This window comes from Ciconia boyciana, chromosome 12 (assembly GCF_034638445.1).
Source record: "Ciconia boyciana chromosome 12, ASM3463844v1, whole genome shotgun sequence".
In the NCBI taxonomy this organism is placed as follows: domain Eukaryota; kingdom Metazoa; phylum Chordata; class Aves; order Ciconiiformes; family Ciconiidae; genus Ciconia; species Ciconia boyciana.
Window position 1 is genome coordinate 9154087 of NC_132945.1, and position 25874 is coordinate 9179960.

Here is a 25874-nt window from a genome sequence, read left to right on the forward strand (position 1 = left end):
GTGCACCTCAACTGCGTTCATCCTGCAACTTCTATCGCTAGAAATTTCTCATGTTTTCTTTCTTTTCACTCGCAATGTAACCTCTTCCTTTCAGAGTAAATGCTAACTTTCCAGAGCGAGGTTTGGACTTCGTTGTATTAATGACATTAAAACTGATTTTTTTAAAAAAGGCAGATGCTCTTTGGTTATAAGAATAACACAATCCCATGCTAGAGGAGACTTTGATCAAATTTACTGACAACCTGAAATGAATGAAAAGGCCCTACTCATAGCAAGAGAGCTTTTCTGGGAGTATATTGCATATTGGCTGTTTTCCCAGCCCCGTGAAGTCTTTTAGAAGCATGCTGTGGCATATTTCAGTTGGTTTTAGTGAATTGCAGTGCACAAGCTGGGTTTTTTTCCTGAAGCGCTGATGCTGTAGTGTTCCCATCAGACAGCACGCAGGAAGCATCTTTCTGTTATTTCTCTGTGTGGGCACACACAGACCTGGATCTTGGAGAATTTAGAGCGGCTTCAGCTTTGTAAGCTGCAGTGCAAGGGGAACATCTGCCTGCACGGAGTGAGCGTCCAACCATGTAGCTGTGATCCGGTGTCGTGTCCAGGTGAGTGCTTGGTAGGCTGGCTAGAACATGTCTTGGTATCTGCTGCTGCTTTTGACGTAGATTGGATTATTTACTGCAAACCAAGATGCAAAAATAAGCAAGCACCAACCTTGGGCTGTGTGCTGGAGAGCTGCCTGCAGGGTTACAGCGTGGGGCTGGGAAGGTCTGACCGCTGCCCTCCCAGCTCTGTGGTCTAACTCAGCCTACAAAGGAGGTGGGGGAAGATGGATGAGCCTGATGTTCTTCACAAAGTGCTTTGAGATCTCTCCATGGCAAGTGCTGTGCAAGGGCTGAGTACTATCAGCACAGCTGTTGCTGGGAATTCTGGTTTGGCCCCCGGATGAGAGACTGGACCTGTTGTGCCTGTGCTGCACATAGTTTTGACTTGAGTTGGGAGTGGTTTCTCTGCTCTTTCATAGTTTGCCTTCTCCTTCGCACGTCTCCAACAGGAAATGCAGATTCAGCAGGCATTGTATGCTTCAGCAGCCTGCCAGCTGCCTTGCTGAAGCTAATTCACAATTCAAGTCACTCCTGATAAGTTTGCAAACAATGTGCAGTGATTTCTGAGCTAGATAGGAGCTCAGCAGAGAGCTGAACTCCTCGGTTTCCAGCCTGTCAGTTGAATGAAGCTGTGCATTTACTTTGTAAAGCTCATGGGTCAAACCTGGTCTTAACGCTTTGTGCTGCTGTGATGTTTCATAAATTTCTGATTTGTTTAGGAATAACTTTAAGTGAGTGTCATCATTATTATTAAAACTCTCAAATGAGTGTGTGGAGGCACAAAGGGCATATGGTTAGTGTTGGTTTAATATGAGCTAGGAATCAAACCCAGGACTTCTGACTTGCAGTTTAGTTCTTTGATCACTGGATAATTCTGTTACCCCCTTTATAACACACTGAAATAGCCTGGGAGTAAGTCCAGTGAAAACAAGAGCAACATTTTTTCTTAGGCTAACTTAATGTGGCAGTCACTGAAAGTGTGCACTGAGGAACCGGCCCAGAGGAAGCGACTCCGCACTTGTGGCTCATCAGCCCCAGCAGGAAACAGCAGGTCAAAGTTAGAAAGAACTTACTTAAAAGCTAATCAGAGAGTGGTGCAGGAAACGTTGAGAGAAAGCATGGTTCAATAGCCAGCAGAGGAGCTTGGGGTTCTCTACTTGGTCCTTATTCCACTTGCTCTCTGTTGGTTCACATCTATTTAACCAGAGAGGTGCCAAGGTGATGATCTATCAGATGAGGATTTGTAGGTGAGACTGTGCCCTCTCCTGATCTGCGCACAGCTCTGCCTGGAAAATGGGGTCAATAGAGAACACACACTACTTAATCTTACTCAGTATGTTTTTATAAAATGAAATCCTCATGACTTTATATCTCAGCTTGGCAGGTACTATTTTTTTCAGACGTGTGTAATGTCAGTCACAAGTGTAGCAGCCTAGAACTGCAGGATGGGTTTGACCATTCTGTGCAAAAATTGTTACAATACAGTGGCAGAAGTAGGAATATATATTGCTCCTGCCAGATGACAGCACTTGCTTATGAGGAAGCTTGAGGAAGCTCACCTTGGCGCACTTTCCAAAGGGCACGAGGTCACAGCATGGGCAGACTTACATTTTGAAGTATATTTGTCACTGTGCCATATGTTGGGTTTCTTTTTTTTTTTTTTTTACTCCTCCTTTAGTATTGGAATTGGAAATTCAAGTTGGAGAAATGTGAAAGCAATTGGGCCTAATCCATTCCTGTTGTTACTCCTTTTGTTTTCACTGGAGTTACTCCAAGGCTGAATTCAGCATATGATGAACAACTTGTTCTCCAAAGTTGGAACTTAGGGAAGAAGGTTTTAGGGATGATCACGCAACTCTGAGGCTCCTTCTCAAACAACTGAAGCTCCCACAAGAGGGACAATATATGGTGAGTTTGGGTTATTGAATTTAGTACAACAAATATAGTCCTCTTAGGAGGAGCGGCTGAGGGAACTGGGGTTGTTTAGCCTGGAGAAAAGGAGGCTGAGGGGAGACCTTATCGCTCCCTACAACTACCTGAAAGGAGGTTGTAGAGAGGTGGGGGTCGGTCTCTTGTCCCAAGTAACAAGTGATAGGACGAGAGGAAATGGCCTCAAGTTGCGCCAGGGGAGGCTTAGGTTGGATATTAGGAAAAATTTCTTCACCGAAAGGGTTGTCAAGCCTTGGAACAGGCTGCCCAGAGAGGTGGTTGAGTCGCCATCCCTGGAGGTGTTTAAAAGACGTGTAGATGTGGTGCTTAGGGACGTGGTTTAGTGGTGGACTTGGCAGTGCCAGGTTAATGGTTGGACTCGATGATCTTAAAGGTCTTTTCCAACCTAAACGATTCTATGATTCTAGTAATAAGCCCTCTAGTCATAATAATACATTATTATCCATTAGAACAATTACTTGAATGAAACCCAACTGCTAGCTCACTTAGATTGGATGGAAAAATCCTAGCCGTTGATCTCAATTGCCAGTTAGTTAAACAGATACTAACCACGAGCAAATGACAAATGGTTCTGAGCCTGGTGATCCTCCTTCCACTTCCCCTTCCTCTCACCTTTTCTGGAACCAGCTCCTCCAGGGTTGCCACTTGTGAAATGTTGCCCGCTCTTCATGCATTGACCATCTCAGCTGCAGCCCAGGAAAGTCTCCAAAGAGGTTACAAGCCCTAGGTCTGTTTTGGTTAGATGGAAAAAGGAGAGTGCTATAAGCTATGGAGAAGCTGCACATTACCAACTGAGGACTAGGTGGTGTTTGTTTGGGATTGGTTTTTTGCACGAGGGAGGATATTTCTGTTAAGAACTAAGATGAAACTCTTCACAGATCTGCAAGAATGAACCAGTCCTCACTGCTGGTTAATTCCTCCTGTGTTCCTGTGAGCTGTTGGAGCAGTCATAGCAGACACAAGATCTCCATGGGAAAATTAAGCTTTTCTTTCTTGGAGAAATAACCATTACTGTCTCTCTGGCTCACTCCATTTCATTTACTTTCTAAACAACTTAGATCACAGAGGGCTCCAGGAGGGGTGCAGCATCTTGCAAAGAAGAGGCCTGGATGATTTTCTTCATTTAAGAGAGTCTTGTGAAAGTTGTGCTTCCTGCTTTTGCCCAGAGAAGACAATTTATAACAGATGCTCCCGCAGTCTTCACTGTGTGTGATTTGGAGGGTGGAGGAGTCACCAAGCTTGCCATGCTTGGGAGGCCGGAGTAGCTTTCTGCTGAACAATGTGAGTCCTGTCCAACTAATGGAAAATCTGTCTGCCCCAGAGCCCCGCTGATACAGAGACAGGAGATGCCCTTTTTGTATCAGCTCTGCCATGTTGGGGCTTATCTCCTTGGCAGCTCCGCTCAGGCGGTTTTCAGTGCCACAACCACAGCACTTCCTTGGTCTTGCTGAGGTTGAGCATTTCTCTGTTACCCTTTGGACATCCTCCTCCTCCTTCCCCTCTGCTTTGCTTCTCACCCAGGGAGTGGATGCTGGCTGCTCTCCCTACTGCTTCTCCTTCCAGACCCTCTCTATTGCAAGGATCCAAGCTGCAGTTAGTACCACCGCAGCTGACTGCCACGACTACCAAGGATGGCACAGAACATGCTAAGAATAGAAACAGCGTTACAGGAAGGGGCATCTGAAGTGTTTATTACAGCTAACTGGAAATGGAGGAAACTCTTCCCTAACACCTTAGCTGATGCACAGGGTAAAATATTTTCTTCAACAGTTATATACTTAGTAAGTGGGGAGGAAGAACCCTTCGCTTTTAAAACCAAAATAGAGCAACTTCCAACCTTACTTGCCTTGACTTATTTCTCTCCACAACAGAAAATGCACCACTAATAAGCTGGTCAGTGTAATGGTCAATGAGATGCTGCTTTGCTTAGATCTGAGGAGGTTTTAGGGAGAAGGCAGAAAATTTGATGTATTCCACACAGCTACTGACGTCAAGGCTCAGTGGAGCAAACACCAGATAGCCAAAGAAAACAGTAGGAATAGTTAAAATCTTACAAACCACAGCGCAGAGGGATTATCACACCAAACTTTGGTTAAAGTTCACATAGTAAAGAGGATCTCTGTCTTTCTAGGAACTGCAGCTCCTACTGTTTGTCAGACATGCTGGTCCAAAACATAATCACTTCCCCAACTTTACTTGGTCATCGAGAGCGCTGTAATTTGGACCAAGACTTTTGGAAGACTTCAACACTAAACCAAGCATGTTATTGCCTAGCTTAAGCACAGGGGAGGAGGGGGTGTATTTTCCCTTCTGTGGCTGCATTTCTGCAAGGCGCCCAAACACGATATAAATCTCTGGATTTATATAACATGGGTTTGACAGAGTTCAAAGGTGGGACCTGCTCAGTCTCCCAGTCCACAAGCCTTGCCCTCTCTGAGAGCCCAGCACCAGGTCAGACTGTAGGCTTGTGCCTCCAGCCCTGCTGCGCTCTTATTTTGTGTCCTGTTTGGGTTTTTGCTTCACTTCCCTTCAAGCATTTTGCTCTAGGAGTTGGGGCATCTTGTCTTTCACTTTGAAACTCTCTGTTCCTGCTAGCTATTGAGCCACCTGGGAATTGCAGATCCTAAGAGTTTGGAAACTAGAAGATTTTAAAAACAAAACAAAACATCAAAACCTGTATTGTCTTAATTCCTGGAGGAGACAGATTGTAACTCACGCTTGTGAATGCTGTGGTTAGGTGTTCAGCCCATTTCTCCTGTAAGCTAAAATTATTTTTATTTGTTTTGACCTATGAAGTATTTGCCGAAGGACTTTCTTCTATTCCCAGGTTAGTAGTAACGCCTGTGGAGAAAGGCTAACTGCTTCTTAAAAAACTGAATCAAATCTGGATGGAGGACACAGATAAGCAGCCTGGTGTGGAGAGTTGGTGGGGGTGTTTTGGATGACTTATTCCTCCTTAAGTGACACAAACCCACACTGTACTCATTCAATTCAGACATGAACTTTCCCAAAACAGGGAAGTCTGGGTTCTGGGTTCAGCTGTGAGAGCTGGATATCACTTCCCAGATGGGCATCCATGCCCCTCCTGGAACAAAACCATGGTTCAGTCTTGGCCATTGAGGCACCAGATTTCCTCCTTGATGCTCTCCTTGGGCCCCATGTCCCTGAGGGGCTGTGACCAGCCAGTTTAGGGGCCGTATGTCAGACCTGTCTGCAGAGGCCGCTGGAAAAGTAAGTGCCGAGAGGTGCACCTCTGGGCCAGGCCCTCCCCTGGCAAGTGCTGCGGATGGTTTTTTTTTCCCCTTGAACTTTGCTGAAATGCACGGCCATACTCCAGGACCTTCAAGGGCTGCTTCTCTAATCTCCCCAGAAGGATTACTGCTGCTGGAAATCATGAGGGCTTGGACTAGCTATCAACTTTATCAGGAAAGCTTCTTTCCGGCCAAGCTAGTAAGAACTTTGCTAAGCAGGAATCTTGGGTTGAAGCTGCTCTTCTCATATTTCACAGATGGCCTCAATGAATGATTTACTAGGAGAGTAAAAGATTAGCCAGATTCCTCCAACTGCATCTCGAGACGTATAAAGCACTGGATTTTACTGGGGCCTAGGCAATTCCTAATTCTTTAGCCTCGTTAGACTGTTTTACAGTGACTAATTGCCCTGTGTTCCCTTCTCTGAGAATCAGGTGTCTCCTGGTGAGGAACCCACGCTCCTCGCACGAGCCTCACCCACGGCTTTGAAACAGCCATGCCAGTGAAGGCTTCTCCATACAGTCAGGTACCCAAAGACAAGAAGACGTTATGTCTCTAGTTGTATTTTATTGGAGAGGTTAAAACACTTCTGGGAGGGAGATGGTAAAGGGAATACTTAAAATATGCAATGAGGTGTTTCCATAAAATTATCAAAAGCTTTGCAGAATCTTCCTATGGATAAGAGCCATCGCTGGAGAGTTCACATGAATAGTGGTTTGGGTAGGGCAAAATCTCTTGCTTTAATATTTTAGCTAGTCTCCAGGGCTTGGATGAGCTCTTCTGGGGAAAGAGAGATTACCCCATGTTTGCCTGTTATGGAGTTTCTCACATTTTTCTCTGTTACACTTGGCAGCCAGAACTCTGTGTCTGACTCTCTATGGCAATTCCTACAGAGTTTGGCTGTTTTAAAGGACTACGGTACTGATTTAGATGTCCAAATTGGAAAAGCAGGGTTTAAAGTGGACCTACTTTTTCCTTTAGAGTGAGACTTGTTAAAGATCTTTGTTAAATTATTTACCAGTGGTCTCACAAGATCAACAGATCTTTGCATTTAATCATTTGCATGACTTCCATCATGCTTTTCTCCCCTGTCCTCTAAATGAAGAAACAACCATAAGATCACTAAAGGGCTCGCAGGGACGGTTGCCCATCGCTATCGATATATGAAGTGCACACACCGTAAAGTGTAAAGCAATATCAGTATGTGCTGATCTCATGTAAACCGTCTTTGGTTTATAGCAGTCAGAGATGAGAGCTCTGAGACTTGCTAGGGGAATCAACCCCTAGCAGAAATGTTTAAAATATTTGGGTTTTAGCCAGGAGGCTAAGAAAAGAGGTTTTGTATCTTCCTTTCTCTCTGCTGCGATCTCCTCACATACAACACTAAAACCTATGTAAGAAATAGGGATGAGAAGGAACAGCCCCGACGGACTTGTTCCCAAGGCATCAAAAGAGGTGAAAGATGTTCAGTCTGCCCCAGAAGTGCAGGCATAATAAAATGTGCTTCTTTTCTGATTTTTGCATCACCATTTATCTGTATAAATTGTGGCTGAACCTACTCCCTGGCAGTCCCTTTTGGTTGAACCTATGGTATAAAGGAGACAGAAGCAGCCCCTGGAGTCCCCTTGATAAAAGCTCCCCCACCACAGTTCTTCAAGGCTAAAGTTTTGCCACTAGCTATAGTGTGTGAGGGAAGAGTTATAAAAAGTACAGGAAAGCAAAATTCTGTCCTCTTCTCAGTGAAGGTAGAAATAAAACATGTATGCGCGTTTCCAGGATAGAATATAATCTACCATCACTTGTGTCTAGGATAAACGAACTGTGCATTGCCATCTGTTGTATGTACAGGTTTTGAAATGACTTACATTTAGTACATTTATTTTGAAATGACTATGTCCTCCCCACAATGCGAATGACCTGTGGGAACAGAATATTATGAATAAACATCACTTTAAAAGCAAATGTGATCCTTTGATGTTTTTTTAAAAAAAGACAGTATTTGTCAAGCCTGTGTTTATGAGAGCAACACCAAAACTTGGAGGATTACTCACCATGGCAATTTTTGAGGATATTAAGTCACTCACCCAGATTTTTCCCATAGACAGCCAGACCGGGGGGATCCCTGCGGTTGCCTGAGTGTGATCTCCCATCAGTGACCATCTAAGGTCTCAGAGCCCTGCAAGACCTCATCAAAGACTGTGCCTCCACTTCTCATTGCCAGGCAGATGGTACCATTGATAAGGGTTTGAAAAGGCATAGTCAAAAGATGGAGCAATTAACAGGAAGAATTCAGAGTCATAAGAAGAGATATAAAGTGAATTTCCTTGATTTTTTATTATCGCTCTCATTATTCTTAGATATATGATCTTTTTGCCAGATGCACTGGATGGACACCTGGGATCCTGACATCCTACTCTGAAAAGGCGTCGGGCTGTGACTCCAGCCTTTTGCTGTGCATCCCACTATGGCTGCGTGATTGGAAGTCTGTGTTGGCAATGGTGGGACAGCTGTGCAATATACTGCTATAAAACGTTCCTCTTGCAATGTTTTCTTGTTTTTTATTCTATTCTTCCTGGAAACTCTTCTTGCCAATGCAACAGCAGATCTGCTCCTACAGAAAGGGCTGTTCTCTGCGTGTCTGCCCTCATCCATGCACAGAGACTGGATACCCCTTTCCAAAACTAAACAGGAATCAAAAAAAGTAATGAGCTAAAAAGGAAATGAAATTGCTAATGAATTTATGAGATTACTTAAATGCTTTTATCTCACCAATTTTCATTGCAGTTTGTCAGGATCCCATCTGAGCGTGGCCAGGACTGCAGCAGCCCCGGCTTGCTCACTGGCACGAGGGTGATTGCTCAGCGGCAGAGACAGGCAAGGGTCAGAAAGGAAACAGCTGTGATCCTTTTTTGGAGCATTTGCTCCTGTTCATCCCCTTAGATGTACCCCAATGTAAATAACCTTTCATATCACTTTACAAAGTGATTGCTAAGTGGGACGGAGGAGAAGGTAGTCTGCAATGTAATAATTTCTGTCTTTTCTCTTTATTTTCCTGCTTGGTCGTAGAAAGGAAATCTGGCTGGTTGTTAATTTGAAAGCATTTGTAGTGGTGATGGCATAATAGATATGAAAGTTCACAGGACTCTGGCAACTACTAATGTATTGAGACTGTCAGATGAAAAAAATGAAAGCTGCCTGTAAAGGATTCTCATTTGTCATGAAAACCCCACAATACCATGGGACAGCTGTTTGCCTGGGATCTGTATCTCAGATGTAAGGAACCAGAACAGACATGTGCTCTGTTGTACAAAGACCATAACCCCAGAGACAGGTAAATCATTCTTTATAAGGAAAAAAACATCATACAGAATTAACGTTTTCTATACAAGATACTTTTTAGGTTTTGCTCGCTATTAGACATAATAAAAACCATGACTTAAAATGCATAAATTATGGTCTTTTATATTCTAGGGCTCTAGTAACTTGCTCTGAAGATGGATTTGGCGCTGCTGCAAGCGTGGCTGGATAGCTGTCAGGGTCTGTTCTGGCAAGGAGCTCTCCTGTTGTCGTACAAGAACACGAAGGTGCAGCAGGTGGCAAAAGTTTCCTGGGAGAGGTTGGGTCCAGAGTCTTTCTTTACTCCCCTCAAGCCACTCTGTGCTTTGCCTCGTTCCCCGTATCAAATAATTTGGTGAGTTTTCATTTGAAAATCAGAATGAAAAAAAAAAAGTCCCGGGCTGAAGCTTCACCAAGCAGCTGGAAATTAGGAAAAGCCAGGCTGTGATACCAAGATAACACAATGTGCTTCACACAAAGGGTGAGCTCCTGGAAAATCTCCCCCTGGTTGTCTTGATGTGCTTTTATTTTTCACATGGTATCTTTGCCACGGCTTCAAACACACCATTGAGCTTAAGTGTGACCAGGTTGCTTGGGAGGCTGTCACGCAAAGGCCTTTTGACAAAACAGAGGTACTGCCATGAAGTTCAGGGAAGAGAAATAATCCCTCCTGAGCTCCCCATGAGCCCCCCTGTTGGTATATTTTTAGTGATGACTCTTTTTAGTTCATTCTGTGTCAGGAAATTCTGCACTGAGCTTCCCGCTGTGCCACGCTGTGCGGGTACATCACAAGGGCAAAGCACGTCTGCGTGGAAGAGTTTACCTAATACGAATTTCCCTAACTTTGGCAGATCCAAAGATTTCCTCCTACCCCTCCTTCTTCTCTCCACTTTTTGGTTATTGTTTCAAATGAATAAGACAGCAAACCTTGTAAATAAGGGATGACAAAAATATGCAAATAAAATGGCAAGATTAACCCAACTGTGGGCTCAGTGTGTGCAGGCATAGGAAAGTGAAAGAATTTTGAACGAAGCTTTCAAAACTTTGTTTCTTTGCCAGAGCTCAATCTCCAGACACTAATTTAGCTGTACTAGTAATGCATTTAATTGTGTTCCTCTGTTAAGCAATATATTCCCTACAGAGCAGCTCTGGAGCAGCTGTTAGCTACAGGCTTTCCGCAGGCTGAGGTCTCTGGGTCAGGAACGCTCTGTCTTCCACCAGCACATCTCCCTGAACTGCTCCACACGTTGGTGATCTGTCTTCAGGCAAGGTGAGTTCCAGGTTTGAAAGTGCTTTAGCTCAGTTTGTGACACAGAGGCTGAGGTCAACTCAACCGCTTGCTACTCCTGCCAGAGAGAGCCGTCATGTCTGGAGACTCGGCACTGTCCCTTGTGGCATCTCAGCTGGAAATAATGCCAACTTTGCTGCAAGGAGCTACGCTTGGCTGCTGCGTGCTCAGGGCAAGTTGCATAAGCCACTGCTCCCATGCATTTAAACACAGACACTTTATTTTCTTTAAGGTGGTGCAAGGTCTTCCTTTTCCAACATCTTCAGGCATGAATTCATGTAACTGCAGCCCACGGCTTGCAGAGCACCCATGGCAGGCTGAGACACCAGGGATGAAGGAGGACAATCTTGACTTTGTTGCTGCTAAAGACAGAGATTATTTTTAATATAAAAGTTATTGTCTCGGGCAGCCTTCATCTCACCAGTGCACAATTTCAGAATGCTTTAAATTAAGTCTGGAGGCTAAAAGTGTGTTAGTCATTGCCCATACATCTTAGGGGAAGCAGGGCTCTCTAAAGTTATTGTTAGCATCAGGCATCTGGTTTATGTTTATAATGATTTATTCAATGATGGGAGACAGGTAAGGAACCATCATGGAAGACAAACTAGAAAAGATTGGCGTTTTCAAAGCTCTGAAGCCATTGTTAAATCAAAGTTGTCTGACTTCAAAAGGAATACATAACTTGATTAGGTTCTTTAAACAATGTACAATGCTCACAAAGTTGGCAGATATTATTAGAGGCAGAGTTGGTAGCAGAGCCTGCTCTGGAGGTTGCTTGTCCCTTCTAAGTGCAAGATCCTGTTCTTATGTCATGACTCTGGCTTTTTCTTTTTTTGGGGGGAAAATTTCAGCCAAGTACTTCAACTGCCTGTGAGAGCCAGGGCAGAGCAGAATACATTGTTTTTTCAGTGTTAGAATAATTCAGGAAATCCTTTCTTTGGAAAGATCTAATGCTTCCATACTTTGAAACAAGGACTTGAAATCCAGTGGGGGAAGATAGGCTTTGTGCTAAAGACAGGCGCGTTGCCATTGCCATAAGGGTCTGACCACAGTTGTTTCAGTTTTATGAGCCTCTGAAAAAGTCTAGTTTGTGTATGTGCAGTAAGGCTTTGCAAGAGCTCAGCTAAGATTAGGGAAGAGTTTCTGCTCGTGTCTCCCAGTGCCTGGCCCTCACCAGCCTGCGCAAGTGGTGAAATTGGTCTTTCCTGGTAAGGACTAGCTCTCGCTAAGAGCGGGACTTTGGGAGGGAGAAGAGAAAGCCCATCCGCTGCGTCTCCTGGCATGCTGGAGCAGAGATGGGGACTGTGCCTGGAAGCAGGAGCTGGTGGGAGGGGGCAGGTTGGGAATGAGGGGTGATGGATCCATGTCCGTTCGATCTCCTCTCCCCAGCCTGACGGGGTATTGCCTTCCTCTCCTGCCAGAAAACATCGGTGACACTCACAAGCAATAATCCTCGTTTCCTCCGGGCGCAGATGCAGGCAGAGGGTAACGCACCGCTGCTATGGCCACCCCAGGTCGTGGAGTACGCACCCCAGGGGGTAGCAGGGCAGCCCCAGGCACTCAGCAGGACGCAGGCAAAAGCTGTATCTGGAGATCCTCAACTCTTCCTCCAGCTGAACATACGTTTGTTCATCTCACTCACTTTTTTGGACAAAAGACGCTGCCTGGGTTGCAGCTGATGTGCTCAGCAGGTTCGATTCTCCACAGCGGCAATCCCAAGCTGTTGGGCAGGGGCTTCTCAATTTTCCTTCTGTAGCATAGAGCAGATAAATCATTGTTATTGCTCTGTCCTCTGCCTTGTTTCAGAGCAACCTGCTTTCCCACTGCAGAGACACGGCAAAGGGATGCATGGGGCTGAGCAGCCAGCGGTGCCAGCTGCCAGAGCGGGCTGGAGATTTCCAGTGCCTGCACTTTTCCTGCAGGATGAAAAACAGATCTACACAACTGTAACTGCACACAGCCACATATTTACTTCTTTGGGTTTTTTTCCTTTTTCCAAAGCATGCCTTGACCCAAGGGATGACCCAGCTGGGGTTTACCAGCCTGCTCAGGAAGGAGTTAAATGAAATGTTCTGTGTTTGTGGGTAAAACACTGCTCATGGATAACTTTCCAGGGCTCTGCTATAAACTCAGCATGCCTGTACCACCAGGTTCAGCCAGCCCTGGGTAGTGTCACCTCCTGCCATGCTGCTGAGGAGGCAGCAGCAATGTGCCCTCCCATGGGGACAGGTTGTTGGGGGTGGCCAACACCTGTCAGACCTGCAGCCACCCCAAAATGGAAATAACTAACCCACATTTTGCATTGGTGCCATTCACCTGGGGCGAACCCTACATGCACCAACTGGCCTGTTGCTCTTTGCCGTGGCCAAAGCACTGTCCAACAAACATCCCTGGCTTGGGGAAGAGCATGGGGCCGGGCATGGCACACCCTGAATGGCTCCGAGTGACACGCACATGGTGTCACACGTACGGTGCGAGGACCAAACCGATGCTCGGTGTGGGAAGTTTGTGGAGCTGCTGGAAGGAAGCCAGCAGCCTGCGTCTGCTTGAGTTAGAAAAAAGTCCCAGCGCTGGATCCACCCAACTCAGCTAGAGCAGGGCTGCTTGGCCAGACGACAGGCCTGGCTCTTTCTCCACAGTGGATGAGCGCCAAAGGGGATTTTTAATTTCCAGATGCTTTTAAAATAAAAATAAAGATTCTGCTGTAAACTGGCTTTGAATGGACGCCACTCCTTCAGCCAAATAGTTGACTGATATGGGCTAGATGACTGGGCAATAAAACCTTTCATTGCAATCTGGTGCATCATGAGTGCTGGTGAGCCCTGCGCCAAGCCAGGCAGCCCGGCCGTGGCTCCCTGCATAGCCTGCCCTCCCCGCTGCGAGGCGGGCGGCCGCTCTCCAAGGGCCCTCTGTCTCCAGATAAAAATCTTTATGCACTTTTTGATTTCTTTTTTGTTCTTTTGGAGGGAGGGGGAAATGCTTTGGGAGAAGACAGTTGGCAATAGTGGAATGGGAATGAAAAGATTTTGGGGAAATATTGTCTTGAACATGCTGCGACATGCTGCCAGGAGCTGGGCAGGGCTGGTGACAGGGTGACATTGCAGGACCCCTCGCTATGCACCTTGCTTTGGATCTGGCCATAGATACATTTCTAAGCTGGCCCTGGGTGAATCCCTCTGCAAGCAACTTAAGCCTGGCAGCTGCCAATCAGCAAAACGAGACTGGTGAATTAATTTTCAGTGTCTGTAGGGGTGTAGCTCCTGGAGCAGCCATCCAGCTCTGCTCCGGGGCCTTGGGAGCTGGGGCAATTCCTCCACAGTCCCCCGTAACCCACATTTTACCTGCATGCCAGGCATTCGGGCATCCCAAGCCGGCAGAGACGTCTGTTTCACATAATCTCACACCTACAGTGCAGCTGGAGGGTGCTTTGTGAACACAGCCTGAGATGTATGCTATGGCTATAGGAACGTAAAGGAGATGGCTCCCATCTCTGTGCCGATGCCGGTCAGGAAGGGCCATGGCAGGGAGGGGGATGTCCGAGGCCAGCTCTGCAGGCAGAGGACCCAGCAGCCCGCTGCCCACTCGCTCACCTCCTGCTGCCAGTCATCACCTCCCCAAACCGAAGATCACCCCCTCCCCAGCGGCGCTGCCAGTTGCTTTATCGGCACAGATCTTGATTAATTCCTTACCGCTGCAGGCATGATTGCCTTTTCTGGCCGGCTGGGTTTCTCTGCGCCCTGTTTTATCCCGTTCCCAGCACCAAGCTGGCACGTGTGGGAGCCAAGCGAGACTGGGGCAGCGGAGCCAGGGATGCCAGCATGGAGGGAGCACAGGGTGACGCAGGGTCACACAGGGTGACGCAGGGTGACATGGGGACGATGTGGGGCTGGAGCCTGCATGCAAACCCAGGAGCTGCTCCCCAGCAGATGCCCTTGGAAAAAAAGCCGGTTTTGGCTGTTTCCACACCCTGTGTCTGGCTGCGGCAGGCAGGGAGCGAGGACGGGCTCGTCGTGGGTAACACCAGGGCTGTTTTGGCAGTGCTGGGGCTGGCTGGGCTTGCTGGTGGCCATAAGAAAACAGAACAAGCGTGAATTTGCTCTGCTGTCCTGGGGCTCACTGTTACCAGCAGCAATGCCTGCAGTGGATAGCTTCACTTGCCCATCTCACTGACTCAGAGGAGGAAACACGGCTATTGCTGATGGCCTTCGGGGGACAGAGCCAGCCTGATGACTCAGCAGGACCACCAAGGACCAGCCCTCCTTCCATCCCTCTTGTAGTTATTCTCTGTCTTGTTAAATTACTTGCATAGAGGCAGCTTTTGCAACCCATTCTCCGTTGAACTCCTTTTATTCTGCATTTCCTATGGTGATTTTGATCCAGAGCCAAGGCAAGCTGCTCTGCTTGATGCCTGTGCACACAAGGAAGGGGTCTGTCTGCACCTGGACGGGGCCACGGCAGAGGGGCACATCACCCTGCCTCTCACCATCCCCATCCGTCAGGCAGCCTGGGGTGACACCGCAGCCCCGGGCAGGGACCAGCCACATTTTTCCCCCTGGAGAGCAGGGAGACATAAGGAGTCATTGCAGATACTTCTTCAGCAGCAGCACCAGCATTTTTGGCATCTCTGTGGTATCTCTGTTTGGCATTACCTTTCTGGGGGCCAAGGTGTTTACGTGGTCCTGGTGTGACCCAGGACACGCGTTCACAGCCATGCAGCCTGCGTGGAGCAGACACCCAGCCAGGAGCCATCCCTGAACATCCTCTCACCTGGCAAAAGGGACTTTTGCCTCTCTCCATGGGCTGGGGCTGCCGACCAAGCAAATCCATGCAGCTTTTCTGGGAAGCCTCACGTTTCAGAGACATCTTTTCACATGTGGGGGGAGGCAGGGGTTGAAGGCAGCACACCTGGGGTGCAACATCCCCTGCGCTCCCCTCTCACGGAGAAGGTGATGCTGGGGTGTGCGTTGCCTCTGCCCCACAGCACCGGCCGCAGCTCCTCCGCCCAGACATTGTGCGGCTGACACGGGGGGTTTCTAATCCTCGCTCCTGTTTCGAGTGTCATTCGATTCCTCGTGGCATCTCACAAAAGACTGAATGGGCAGCGAGCATAAAGGCAAAATAATCCTTACGCTGGGAATGCCTTTGAACAACCCTGACCTGACTCTGCAGGCATCTGCCAGCGCGGGGGATGCCACGCAGCTCTCGTGTGTCTGAAGTTTTGAAGACGGGAGACAGGATCCTGCCTAAAATATTTGCATCCGGATTAGACTCCCAAATGCCAGAACATGCATTTGTGTTTGTCCATGTTACTCATCTCTTCTTGACTTGACATGCCTGGTCACTGGGTAAAAACCACAACAAATTTGCTTTTTTTTCCCCTCTTGTTTGGCTTATTAATTACATCTCCTGTTACACTAGACTCTGGCCTCAATGGATTCATTTGGGATTCTCCTGAGATATGCATACTGTAGCAGCAGATAGTACCATGTAGTCATTTAACATATGAATGCTGTCAAACAGTTTAATCAAATCTGAAATTGCCTGCCTTTGTGCCCTGCGCTAACTCGTTGTGACTGCAGAAAGTGAGCCCAGCTCTCCTAGACAAAGAGCAATTGCAGCCCGGCTCTTTGTCTGCTCTCTTTGCATAATTTCCTGAACCCTGCCCTGTTCCACCTGCTCGCTAATGTTAAGCTTATTTATGGATAATTTATATGCAGCCTACTTTGCAAATGCACCCTGGCAAGGATTTTTTTGGAGGAGCTATGGGAACAAGCCTCTCGCCACGCATGTTCCCCTCCAGTTTGTAAGACCCAAAATCCGAATGCTTCATCAGCACTTCCTGAGCCTTCCCTGAAACACCAACGTGCAAAAGCACAAGTGCTCTGGTCCTCGCACCGGCACCTCCCACAGGCTGCTGGAAATCAAAATGCTTTGGGGAGGGGGGATAAGTTGCAAATCTTTTTTTTGTTATTTTTTTTAACGAAGATGCCTGCAGGACAGCTCGGCAGGATGCTCACTGCTCCAGCTTGCCAGCTACATCGAGCGTGGGGTGTTTCTGCGGCACTCGTAACCCCGACCTTGGGGCTCTCGGAGGAAGCACGCGGTTCCTGGAAAGCATTGTTCCCACGTTTGTTTGTTCCGCGTCCTCCCAGCAGCCTCTGAGAAGGAGAATAAAGAGCAGTGTACGGGAGCCGGCTCCCGCAGAGGAGACCCGGGCGGGCAAACAGGACCGGGCACCCTGACTGAGCCCCCACGAACCTTTCTGGGCACAGCCTGCACGAGCACCCGTGCCCATGCGGCAGAGCCAGCCCGTCTTAATGCTGGTCCACATACAAGCCGATCCTGGCAGGCCAAGTCGCCCACTGGAGAGGCCCATCCCAGTCCCCGAAATGGTCCAAACCATCGCCACAGCACAGGGCTGGTAACATCAGCACCAGGGCTGCGATGCTGCAGATGCTCGCAGCAAGCAGCACCGTGGCTGCCGGGGAGGACACGTCCCTGCTCAGTGCCTTTGCCGGGGAAGGTCTCAGTTATCAACCAGGGTGTCAGTTATCAGCCAGGCAAGTGGTGTCCGACAGCCTGGAGGAGCAGATGCCTGGGGCATGGCGGTGTCCATTGGCCCCGAAGGCTCACCCGCAAGGAAGAGCTTTGCTGCCGGAGGGTCTCAGTACGAGCCCAGTGCAGCTGGAAAGCGGAAGCGATGCTGCTGCGTTCGGAGGACCACTAACGTTTCTCCCCCAAACCGCCTCTCCAGGTGTGCCTGATTTGGTCCATCATGCTTTGAAACATGAATGCAACCTCAGGGCCAGCCGGGTTGGTGCCGGTTGTGTTGCAGGAAAGCCTCTGCCCCTGCTTGCCCCTTGCCCTAATTCTTCAAGGCTCCCATCGCCCTCCTGGGACGCCGCGGAGGAAGCTCCCCGTGGCTGTCTGTTTGGCCCGTGCCCAGGGGCTGCGGGGATGGCCGCCCCCCCTTCGCCTGGAGCAGCACGAGCCCTCGCAGCCGCCCCTCGGGGAGCAGCTATTTCAGGCCAGCAGTAATCAGAAGCAGGACTGCCAAGCCAGAGGCGAAGGGGTGTCTCCCGGCTCCCCTGCCCCACTGCAGGGATGGCTAGAAATAACTTGTGCAGCCTCTGCCAGGGCCTGAGCCGCCTGCACCAGTGCTACCAGTGAGCCCTGGGTCACCCGGCCACGCTCCAGACCATGGGCAGCAGGACTGTCCCCTGGCCAGAAGGAGCTGGCCACCCTCAGAGGAGCCATGCCAGTGCGGGTCAGCCCCAAGGTGGTGGTTGCAGCTGGACGTGCTCATTAGCAACTGTCTTTGCAATTAGCTCACCCGTTCCCGTCAGCATCTCTGGGAACAAGCCTTGCCCCGGGACGGCTGCAGCGGAGACAGAGGGCGGCCCAGTGGGGGATGCTCGCCCAGCAGCTGCCGCAGGACACCGCCTGCCAGGGCTGATGCTGGGGTGCTGCAAAGCTCTTTTCCACACCAAAATCCCTGAACCTGACTCAAGCAAACAGCTAAACCAGGTGTGGATGTTGCAGCCAGGTGAAGCATTTCGGACGCAGGGGGTTTCCCACAAGGCAGAGCCCAGCAGAGACCCCTCCACCCACTGAGCGGTATTTCCCACCAGTTCCTCATGTCTGCTATTGAAGAACCATTGTTGTTTCTCAATGATCTCTTCAGCCATCTCCTCAAAGGCTGGCTCGGTAACATGCCCCGTACCTTGAATGCCAATTACTTTTGCTCACAAGGTTTTACAGCCCAGCGAGGAGTCCTGCAAGCAGCAGCACTGGTCCCTGCCAGGGGCCAGGCACCCCCTGTGCCCCCCAGCCCTCCAGGCACCCCTCTTTGCCCAGGGGCTGCAGGGTGAGAGCAAGCAGCCGGGGCATGACCCCAGCGCGGCTGTGCTGGTGCCTGCCCGAGCCAGGGAGTATCGGCACATCTTGGCACGTGGAGCGACGCATTGTACCAAAAATAGGGCTCCCCCATTGTATTGTTACGCACACATGTTCTGCGAGTAAATCAAACTCCCTGGGATTTTCCAAGTTGGCTGCCTGGGATTTCTTGGGGTCATTTTACCCCGGCTGCCGGGCACACTGAGACCCCAAAGCACAAAGCAGCCCTGGGAAAGGGTGGCCCGGAGGGGTGTCTCCATGCTTGCTCGCCTGCCCCAGTGGGCAGAGGCGATGCCATGGGTCCCAGCGACCTGCCACTGAGGAAATTCAAGTTCCTGTTTCTGCCGCCAGTGTGAGCAGGGCTGCCGGCTGCCCCCAGCACACGCATCTCCTCTTGGTCCCTGGGGCATGCCTGCAACCACCCCCTGGGTTTCAACACAGTCCCGTGCAGGCTGACAGTGCTGCACGTCCTGGGACGCTTGCTTCAGGCAGGCAGAGCCAAAAGAAAAAAAGCCAGCCTGCCTGCTGAGCAAAAGGTCCAGGAGGAGGAAAAATAAACACAGGAAAAGCCACAACATTCAAGAACGTTGCTGGATACTTAAATGATGGCAATGTCCTTAAAAGCTGCTTGTGTTTGCAGAAATGCTTCAGAAATGGCATAAATTTTTCATGTAATAAAATATTAGCAAGCAAGATAGCATCACGGATAGTATCTGTCTCTGGCACTCATAACAGCACTGCTGATGCAGTGACCTCCAGCCACAAAGCTCCCAGGTTCTCAAACAACACAGTCATACTCACTGAGAGATGGGGAAACTGAGGCACAAGCGTGTGCCGCAGCTTTTCCCACCAAGGCAGCAGCAGGAGGGAACTGCCCCTGGCTGCTGGCCAGGCACCCCATCCTGCCCCCTCCTACCCTATCCCATCCCAAATCGACCCATCCCATCCCACACCATCCCACTCAATTCCATCTCATCTCATCTCATCTCATCTCATCTCATCTCATCTCATCTCATCTCATCTCATCTCATCTCATCTCACCCCGTCCCAACCGATCCCAACCCATCCTCTGGCTCTCCATCTCCTGGCCACACTGGACAACGACCCACCATGCTGGAGACCCTCAGGGATGTCCTGCTCCCACTCCAGAGGCAGCACCAGCGCCAAGGGAGGGACCCACAGCAGCTTTTGTGTGCTGAGGAGTTTTGCAGGGAAAGCCTGGACTCAGCCCAACACAGCACAGCTTCTGTTGAGTGTGCACCCAAACCTTCTGTTTTCCAGTGCAAAAAAGAGCTTCTTCATGGTCTTTTTTGTGTAGGGCATGAATGAGAGCACGGGGGAACTGGGAAGGACTCTTGTTCCCAGTAATTGCTGGCCTGATGTGGACAAATGACTCCTTAAAATATTGCAAAGACTATTAAAAGTACTACCGATAAAAGGCAAGAAGCTGGGAAAACGGACGAGACCAGACTATTTTTAGAAGCAGTGGCATCTGGACAGCATGAGAATTGCTTTGTACAAATTTAGTACAGCTGATGTTTCAACAAGAAGTTTGCTGGCTAAGCTGAAATCACCCAGCACAGCCACCTAGAGAAGCAGCGACCAGCACATGCCAGTGACTCAAACACAGACAAGAAAAACCCACAGCCCAGTGTCGCTCAGGGCTACCTAAAATAGCGACACGAGGCTCCTACCCGGCAGCCAGCGCTCCAGGAGGCTCGGGCTGAGGTTGTTCCGCGATGCTGCTCACGGTAGCGGGTGAGGATGGCTCCTGTGTCCCTTGGCAGACATGCCACGCCGCGGTGCTACCGCAGCAGCGCCTGTGCCAGCAGCCAGCTGCTCTGCTTCAGGTGGATTGGGAGGGGGAGGCTGTGCGAAACTTGTGGCCTAACAAACAAACACTGTCAGCATTTAAAATACCCAAACTATTTAAAAACCAAGTGCTGGTGACTCCTGACCCCGAACATTTTTGCCTGCCTGCATTTCTGCAGCAGCCAGGCTTGGAAGAGGGAGAAGCCCTGCAAGTGCAGTGCTGTGCTCCCCGGTAAAGGGACACATTTGTCTCACATTGAGAGAGCCATTTAAATTGCTGAAGGAAACCAGACATTGCCTCGGTCGTATTTTCTCTCCACCCATGCAAGGAATGAATCTCTCTCACGTTGTCACTGATACATCCCTCTCACTTTTATCTAGCAACAATTTGGATTTTAAATCAGCCTCCGACTGACTCCAGGTGTGACTGAGGGGACATTGGCCTGAACCAGCGATGTTTGGAGAACAAGTGACACATCTCCCCCCTGCAGACTTGTCCCTGGGCAAGGAACAAGTGGGGAGCCCAGCCGGGCACGGCTGGTGGGTGGGCGGCTCCAGGGGCTGCAACCCCTCAGTTTGCAGGGCAGCAGGCAGCAGGATGGACAGTGCAGTTATCCCCCGCAGCGTGTGGGACTGGGTGCTGTGGGTGCTGCATGAGGTCTGGGACCCCTTAGCTGCCCACCCTAAACCCAGACGCCAGCCTGGACACCTGTGTGTCCTGAGAAGTGGGGTGGTCCCTGCGCAATCCAGCAGCAAAGTCTTTCAATAGGCCTGCATAGGCAGGGCTGATGCTGGGGGTCTGGGGAACAGCAGATTTGCTACCGTGATCGGTTCACAGGTGCTGGGCCCTGGCTTGATGCATCCTCACCCCCACCAGCTCCATCACCTCCCTGCATCCCTCCCTGCCTGCCCCATCTCCTTGCCCCTCCCTGCGGGATGCGGCTCTCAGGCAGGGCTCTTACCCTGCAGATCAGACCCCCGGCCCTCCCTTCCTCTCTGAACACAGCAGCCCCTGCACCACTACTCCCACTACAGATGGTCCCAGTCCCAGCAGGGAAGGCGCGTGGGCTGCCCACAGTCCCCAGGCCAGGGCACCGCGTGCCACCGAGCCAGGGGTGAGAGGGAGCCCAGCCCTCCGGTCACAGCGAAGGCAGCAGAGACACTCCCGACGGCTGCGTCACGATAGGGGTAATGAAAAAGCACTCGAGTTAAACCCTGCCATCTGTCTTTGTTTTGCTAACCCACTTCCCTGGTTGGAGCTGGCAGCTCAGGACTTGGCTGGCTACGGACCCTTTCCAAAGGTTGTTGAAGCAGCATGAGCCGTCTTGCCACAGCTGAGGGCTCTCAAGGCTATTTCTTAATGGAAAAAGCTCTTCTTGATTCCTAGACACGGCACTTGGACATGGACAGGGCGGTTGTGTGCGGCCAGGAGCCCCTTGGAGCCAAGGCACCTGGGTTTGCAGCCCAGCAGCAGAAGGGGCAGGCGCGGGGAGAGGGGACCGGGAACCGGGGAGCGGTCTGGGCACAAAATGTCCTTTGCATGGCCCGGACATGCCATGGGCGCAGCATCCCCGAGAGGCCTGAAGAGTCCCTGTCCCCTTGCTTGGTGACAGAAAGGGGAGGCAGAGCAAAGCCAGCACTCCCCTTCCCCACGTTGCGTTTGCTGTGGTTCCTGTTATTCATTGTGTTTGGACAACTGCTGGGTACTGGTGAAAACATTCGGAGCCCAGACTCACAGAGTCTCATATATTTCAACACCAATGATTATTCATCCAAAAAACTCAGACTGGAGTGTGGTATTCATTATTTGCTACTCTTCAGTCTCCTGTTTAAAATGTTCCCAGTCCCGGCGCAGGAACAACCGCCCTGTGCCCAGACAGTCGGGCACACAAACACCCGCGACAGAGCTCACCGACAGTGCCCTGGCAGAAAGCACTCTCCAGACCTCTCGGTGAGCACCCAGCACGCGAAGGCATCCCAGCTCTGCTCAGAAACCCTTCTCTTCCCCGAAGGAGACTCTGTTTGCTACAGTTATTACCTCTGTCTCCATTGACAATCGTAATGGAGTATTTATTCTCTACCTTCTTCTGTTTACCTTGGAGGACATGATTGTGTCCCAGGGTCAGCGGTTCAATAATTCCTGTCCCTGCACACTGGGACCCCATGAGCAGGAGCGATGTTGTCCCAAGAAGATGGGTCCCCCCGTTGGCTCCAGCTGACGGGAAAAGCCCCTGAGGAGGGGCTGGCTCCTCCAGCCAGGGCGAGGGAGACCGGGCTGGCTGGGGAGCAAATGTGGAGCTGTTTTTGGAGTCAGGGCTGCTCTGTTGAGCAGGAGGTCAAAGCATTTTCCTGTACTTCCCTGCCTGCATGTGGGGGAAGAGCATGAAACGAGTTGATGCAGAGCCATGGTGCATCGCTTTTTAGACCCCTGTTTTCTCCTATATACCCTTTGCAATGGCAGAGCTGCCACAAGGCAGGTGTGACATGAGCTGACAGCACGAGGAGATGCACCCGAGAGCAACCACGGCTCAGCTCCGTGTCGTTCACGGGCCTCCAGCATCCCTGCACACATGGCACAAAACTGCAGGAGCTCTCTCCCCACGCCTGTCCAGCCCTGCAGGTCCAGTACAAGGGACTTGCAGCTCGGGAGCTGCATGCAGCGCTGGTAGCTCGACGGAGCCTGAGCAGCGAAAGAAGGGCAGCAGGTTCCTGTCCTGGTGCTATAATTGAGTTATCAGCCCAGACCCCACCAGAGGATGCCCTGAAGAGCCCTTTGTAGGTAAGGCTGTCAGATCCGCCGCCTGCCCTGATTTCACATCCTTATGGATGTGCAGGGAAGAGCCGTGCCACCCGCCTGCCTCGGGCCACTCACGAAGGCAACGCTCAGTCATTTCCCGAGAGCACATTTGGGCTCCGAGTGGAGACAACAGTAACCCAGATGAAATGTTATGCTAAAAATAGGCCGGCGTCTGGGTGGAAGCACACTGTGGTTAGCTGGGATTTTTGCATCCCTGAGAAAGCCTGCTCTGAGCAGGGTCCCTTCGCTCCCGTTATTGTCCACTTTCCCCCTCTCCTTCCGGAGAGATCCTGGGGCTTAACCAGCAAATAAATGGCTTAACACGGGACAACAATGGCTTCTGTGATCAATCTTCATCAAATGTGGTTTGGTAGCTCTGCAAGAATCAAGCCAGCTGCCAATATGGCCCAGAATAAGTGAGAGGCTGCGACAGGGCTGCGGGGATGGAGAGGCGAAATGCCAGGGCCAAGGAACGCAGCCCAGGCCACCTTGGGGGCACCGCAAAAACGGGGCTGCCTGGGAGGGAGCCAGGGACGGGCGGTCCCGGGGAGCTGCAGCGTTGCTCAGCTCAGGAGATGCTGCAAAGGGAGGAAAAATCAAGAAAAGACAAGTTTAGGAAAGTGCTAGTGTGCAGGCAAAGAGAAGAGAAGCTCATCTCAGGGCACAATTTATCAAAGAGTCAGGCTACCAAGTTCGTGGGTGCTTGTTCAGGAGCATCTATAACTTGCCCTGATTTGACTTGGCTGGTTTGGGTTTTCATGAAACTCCTTCCCAAGCTGCAAAAGCTGAACTCCAGATCAACCAGAGTTTGCTGCTGCAGTTGCTTACGTCAAGTGATGGCACTCAAGCTTATGGCTGAAGCCTGCACTGGACCTCACCTGTGTGGCTTCTCCATACAGAAACCCTTGGCTTTTCACTGTCTGAAGGAAAAATAAAGATCAAGGTGGATGCAAAGTAACATGGACTGTTTGCCTAATTTCCCACCCGGACAGCCTCAGTCTCTGCCAGCACCCGTTAGCCTCCACCTGGGAGCCCTCCTGCCCCACCGGTGCCCAGTGTTGGACCAGCCCCATCAATCTGTCTCTCCCAACACCCCAAGCAGCATCCCTGGAGCTGCCTGCAAAGCCCTCATTACCGAGGCTCATGCAATGAAACATGAAGGAGGTGGATTAAGATTTCACAAGCAGCAATTCAGGTGTTTCCTACCTTTCCGGCACCTGCCTTTGAAGTCTTACCCGGTGCAAAGGAAGGGTTTCTGCATGCCGCCGGAGGTCGGGCACTCGCCCAGCGGCGCGCCTGCAGCTTCAGCATCCGTTGGATCAGAGACTACTGTTTCCTAGGGATAGTGCCTCGCTGTCACAAAATATTATTGCTGGTGGAAAAAGAAGTTTGTTGCTTGCTCAAGAAAAATAAATCCTTGACCCTTTACAAGACCTGTGCAGTAGTGGCGCCATTGACTCCTTGTGAAAGTGTGTGGGTGGGAAAATAGTCTACGCTGACTTTTCTGCTGGCTATGTGAGCTGTGCAAGACGTACAGCCTTTCAATAGATGGCTGATAACGCTCAGCTACTCCTCTACTGGCAGCCTGCAAGCCCCTAAAGAAACACCGACTGCAAGCATGAAATTAGAGTCTCCCACTCATTTGAGAAGGACGTGCCTTTCACAGCCAAGTGGCCTCTATTTGCTTGGGGGGAAACATGTGCTTATCTCTTACTTGTGTGATTTATTTCTTGAGATTAATGCATCAAATTGGCTTGCTCCCAAGCTCTCAGTAAAGTCTCCATTTTCATGGGACTGTCCCAAACCACGCAAAGTTTCGCTGCTTGTTTTCTGAAACTGAGAGGAGGATTTTTATCTCAATCGTAAAGCAGAACTTAGGGGTTTTGCAGATGTAAGGCAGCCAGCATTGTGTTGATCTGCAAGCAAATGATAGCCTTCTCTGAGTTCAAGGAGGGCTATTAAATCAGCCCTGTGGAGATAGAGCAAACAAAACCAGACGGAGTAAAAGAGTCAAGGGGGAATGTTTCTATTCATATAAGAAGGCACAAAGGCAAAGCAGGGGAGGCGAGTTAATGATCAACTCATCTGGGGTTTTTACTTTTACATGCCACTGGGGTAAACAGAGCCATGTCATCCCTCCAGACTGCTCTTGTTTATAAATATACAATAACATTTTCAGCTGAGCTGGCTGGACTCCCCTGGGTCCAGGCTGGAGAAGCTGAAGGGGTCTCGTCTCCCACTCCTGCGTGGGACAAGCCCTTCTTCGAGGGCTCTGCTGCTGCAAATCCACCTTCCAGCTCTGCGTTTGCATTTGCCTGTGCCAGGAAGGCACAAGCCCATCTTCCAGCGCAGCCCCTGGAGATGGCCCACTGGAGACGCCCCACTGGAGATGCTCTGGCAATGTCCTTTCCACCCGGTTCATGGGGACACTTGGAGCCATCCCTTTGCATTGCTGGGTTGGGAGCAGCAGCAGGTCCCAGAGCCCTGCTGGTGCTCTACAGCAGCCTGAGCACATACAGAGCACATACCACAGGCTCATCTTCGTGTCAGCCAACCTACCACAATGACAGTCAGAGCAAGGATTTGAAGTCATTGGTATTACTGACTGCAATTCATAGTGATCCTTCAAAGAAATCATGTTTCACCTAAAAAATAAAGTTCCCATACATGCTGTATACATATATAAAGTTCCTATAAATGCTATAAAGTTCCTGGGAATGCTGCTATTCAGTTGAGACCCAATGGAGGAAGCAGAACAGCAAACAAATAGCGGGTGATTAATACACTGCAGCTGACGACTTAGTGCAACTTTTTTATGCCCGATTCATTGATCATCACAGACAAATCCTAATGATCTCCCATTTTTTCAAGCTTCTGCCCTCGCTCTTGGTGCTGACCTGCTTTGCAGTCAGCACAAAAGGTACAGCGTGCTGTGAGTTTGA

At 50.0% G+C, this 25874-nt stretch overlaps 3 long non-coding RNA genes across 4 annotated transcripts; 2 read left to right on the forward strand and 1 right to left on the reverse strand.

Moving 5' to 3' along the window:
- The first annotated feature begins 445 nt into the window (after positions 1–445).
- Positions 446–8316, forward strand: LOC140658711 (uncharacterized). The gene is made up of 3 exons (XR_012044826.1): positions 446–602; positions 6238–6329; positions 8181–8316. It is a non-coding gene; the product is annotated as an uncharacterized lncRNA (long non-coding RNA).
- Positions 8317–8525: 209 nt separating this feature from the next.
- LOC140658709 (uncharacterized) lies at positions 8526–13099 on the forward strand. Its single transcript, XR_012044823.1, has 4 exons — positions 8526–9134; positions 9275–9494; positions 10281–10409; positions 11849–13099. It is a non-coding gene; the product is annotated as an uncharacterized lncRNA (long non-coding RNA).
- LOC140658710 (uncharacterized) lies at positions 9140–24464 on the reverse strand. 2 transcript variants are annotated; one of them, XR_012044824.1, is made up of 3 exons: positions 24168–24464; positions 11869–12177; positions 9140–10789 (listed from the first exon to the last, which is right to left on the reverse strand). It is a non-coding gene; the product is annotated as an uncharacterized lncRNA (long non-coding RNA). The 2 variants fall into 2 exon arrangements; XR_012044825.1 differs by having other exon boundaries at positions 24139–24464.
- Between the last annotated feature and the right edge of the window lie 1410 nt (positions 24465–25874).